Source organism: Scyliorhinus torazame, unplaced genomic scaffold (genome assembly GCF_047496885.1).
Source record: "Scyliorhinus torazame isolate Kashiwa2021f unplaced genomic scaffold, sScyTor2.1 scaffold_449, whole genome shotgun sequence".
In the NCBI taxonomy this organism is placed as follows: Eukaryota; Metazoa; Chordata; class Chondrichthyes; order Carcharhiniformes; family Scyliorhinidae; genus Scyliorhinus; species Scyliorhinus torazame.
In genome coordinates, this window is record NW_027308176.1 from 2,244 (window position 1) to 6,047 (window position 3,804).

General features: G+C 44.5%; 1 long non-coding RNA gene across 2 annotated transcripts; it reads right to left on the reverse strand.

Moving 5' to 3' along the window:
• Positions 1-786: 786 nt before the first annotated feature.
• Positions 787-2,839, reverse strand: LOC140406301 (uncharacterized). Of its 2 annotated transcripts, none has more exons than XR_011939121.1 (3): positions 2,549-2,839; positions 2,103-2,209; positions 787-891 (listed from the first exon to the last, which is right to left on the reverse strand). It is a non-coding gene; the product is annotated as an uncharacterized lncRNA (long non-coding RNA). The 2 variants fall into 2 exon arrangements; XR_011939122.1 differs by having other exon boundaries at positions 2,517-2,839.
• Positions 2,840-3,804: the final 965 nt, after the last annotated feature.

The following is a 3,804-nucleotide window of genomic DNA, read 5'->3' on the forward strand; positions in this document are numbered from 1 at the left end:
TCGAACCCACTTTGCAGTCCGTGAGCTATTTCATTAAAAAAAAGTAGGTACTCTATATTTATTTATTTATTTTTATAAAATTTAGAGTACCTAATTCATTTTTTCCAATTAAGGGACAATTTCACGTGGCCAATCCACCTACCCTGCAAATCTTTGGGTTGTGGGGGGCGAAACCACTCAAACACAGGAAGAGAGCTATTTTATTTTCAGAGTTGTGGTCACTGTTGCTGCGCGGGCAAAGGCCACAGGCCTGTGAGTGAACAGCAAGATCCCACAGCAGCAGCAATCTGGACCTAACCAGATGGGACACTGTCCTTCCCCCCCCCCTCCTCACTCCTGCTGGAGCCCCATTCCCCACTGCACCTAACACCACCCCCCACCCCACCCCCGCCGTGTCATGTGTGGATTGGAACATCCCTGGAGAAGTCCCTTCAGTTTCTGAAAGAGTTAAACTGCCTCTTAAAACGAAGAAAAACCTTTTTAAAACAAAATCCATTGGCACACAGAAAGATCCCAGAAGGTGCAGTCGGCAGTGTTGAGTGTCATTGACATTTGCTACCAGGTTGCAGAGAGTGGCTGAGACAGTGAAATCCCCCCCCCCCCCCCCCCCCCCCCCCACCACACATACCCGGGATGCTCAGAATTAACATAACCCCTGTTATTTTGGAACAAAATTAGACAGCTTTATATTCCCAGATTTGTATTTTACTCTTTGCCGCCCACCAAAGGGTTAATGTGTTTGTGTCGAAGTGCAAGGCCGGGGCGGCAATAAAGAGACAACTCACGTGAGTGCGGCCTGTGGAGTAGGCCTCAGTCCATCCACTTGTCCTCTGGAGAATAGCCTTTGTCCAAAGATTCCTGGTCGCATTGCAGTCTTCAAAGTTCAAATTCCTGGGAAAAAGAGGGAGAAAATTAACTAAAACGCAGGAAAATGTTTACACTTGTAGCACAGCAAGAGGCCAAGATTCCCCTCTCAGTCACACAAACTCTCAGCAACATCCACCTACACTAATCTCAGTTATAAACCACAGAATAAAAAAGATTGAGAGACAGTTCCCACTTCCCTTGTCTTTCTCTTTCTCTCTCTCGCTATCTCATTCGGTCCCACTATCCCTCTCATTCATATTTCTGTCTCCCTCGTTATCCCTCATCAGCCTTCCAGCATTTAGTTCTATTTGTTTCTCTAATCAGGATATCCCCAGAAAGATGTGATGAGACTCCCCATTGCAGTTTGTGGGGTGGTTTTCTTAGATTAAAGGTTTAAAGAGACACTAAAAAGCTGGAGAGAAATGGACAGATAGTGGCAGAAAGCTGGGGAGACAGAGAGAGAGAGAGAGAGGGGCAAGAATGGAAGGAAGACAGAAAGGGAGAGAAAGCCTCTCTTTTTCACGACCTCCCTCTCCCTCCACCATCTCTGTCTTTCTCCTCTCCCTCTCTCTAATCTCTATTACCCCCCAGCCCCACACTCTTTCTGTACTTCTCTCTCTCTCTCTTTCTATCATCCTAATAGTTGGGAAGGAGAAAGAGAGAGAGAGACAGGGTCACACACAGGAATCCAACATTCACAACCACAGCAAACTGAATTCAAATGACCTCCTGCGAATTTAATTTCACTCTCATACTTGTGCCTCGGCCTAAAATACAGGCTTCATTCCAGAATTAGACCCGCTTCAAGTCAAGGGACTTTAATTCCGGGCAATCGAGATTACTTTACAGTCAATGGGTTCATTTAAAAGTGACCCCACTATCGTTAATTTTGTGAATTATGCCGGCAACCTGGGCACAGGGAGAGCCCCACAAATGATGACCACTTTCAAAATTGAGTTCAGAGTTTCTGATCTGAGATTTCTCTCTCTCTCTCTACCAGATTACAGAGAGTGGCTGAAACGGTGAAATGCCCCCCCCCGCCCCTCCCCACACACACACCGCACCCCCCACCCCCACCCCTGGGACGCAAAGAATTAATATAACCCCTGTTATTTTGGAACAAAATTAGACAGCTTCATATTCCAGATTTGTATTTTACTCTTTGCCGCCCACCTAAGGTTTAATGTGTTTGTGTCTAAGTGCAAGGCCAGGGCTGCAATAAAGAGACAACTCACGTGAGTGCGGCCTGTGGAGTAGGCCTCAGTCCATCCATCCATGCTCGGGAGAAATACCCTTACCCAAAGATTCCTGCTCACATTGCAGTCTTTCAAAATTCAAATTCCTGGGAAAAAGAGGGAGAAAATTAACTAAACCACAGGAAAAGATTGAAACTATTTCATACAGCGAGAGCCCAGGGTCCCCTTTTCAGTTTTACAACCCCTCAGCAACATCCGAATACAAATAAGTCACAGCTTTCAACCAGAGGTTAAAAAAGATTGAGAGACAATTAATACTCAAAATCTTTTTATTATCACAATTAGGCTGACATTAATACTGCAATGAAGTTACTGTGAAAATCCCCTTCTCTTGTGTTTCTCGCTGTCTCTCTATCCCTCTTATACATATTTCTGTCTCCCTCCCTCACTCACTCTTTTTGATCCCTCCAATATTAAAATTAAACCTCAGTCAGGGTAATAACCCGGGTGAAGCCTGCGGAACAGGCCTCAGCCAGCGCTCCCTCGGGAAGAATTCACCCTCCCTCGTCCTCCTCACTGGATTCCCGACTTCCTTCCAGTTCTCCAAATAAAAACGCCTCTGGAGAAAAAAAGGAGATAACATTGATTATAAAGGCAATAACAGGGACATTTTAATAAAATATTCAAAACAGCACAACAGGAGTTCAACATCTCCAATCTCGAGTCAATCAGTAACATGTCAACAGCCAAAATGCACAGCTCAAAACAGGCAGATTGACACACCCAGCGACACACACACACACACACACACTGAAGCAGAGGGGTAATGTTTTGAGTGTAGTGAGTTTTTGGTTTGTGAACTGAAGTCCCTCAGACACAGATATATCCTCAGTGAGCTGTGAGCAGACTCCACCCCTAGTCTCTGCCATGTGTGGAATGTCTGTCTCAGAGGACAGCTCTCTATTGACATGTAAATGCAGGCCAAGAGATACTGATCTCCTTGCTGCTCAGCCCCACACACACAGAATGTGACTTCAGCTAACCCTTGGCCTTCCCCACACCAGTGTTGTTCACTGAGCAGGACAGAAAAAATTGGATTAAATGTAATTATTAGACAGGGACGTTCTTATTTTCTCTACCCAAGTGGATAACCTCACATTTATCCACGTTGTATTGCATCTGCCATATCTCTCACTCACTCCCCTCCAATAGGATTGAATCGTAATTTAAAATAGTATTGGGAAATGATTAGAAACAGTTTGGACTGAGATCTCCTCAGTGACCTGTGTGCAGACCCCACCCCCGACTTTCTGTGAGGAATGCCCCCCTCGGTGTGGTTCCTGTGTCTGCTAAGGAAGACACTTGTCCTGTCTATGGTTATGTTAATTCAGCAGTTAGCAACAGATTCTGTCCTGTCATTATTTCTGTGTTTGGTTTAACATTTGTTTACCTCTGAATTTCTGACATGTTTGGAATGACTATTCGTCTGTCGCCTTAGGAAGGCTCTCCATAGAATGAGTAAAAAGCAGCAAGAAATCACAGAATGTGAGTTAAACACAACTTCATTTCTGCCTCCATTTGGAGAGTAGATTCCTGGCCACAAAAACAAAGCTCATTGCAAAGTTTCACTTCATATTTTACATGTTGTTCACAGACAGATTTCTTCAATGAGCTGCTCTATAAATCTGGATTCAATTTGACTTTTTCTCACTGTGAGATGAAAAGTTTATTCCTGAATCAG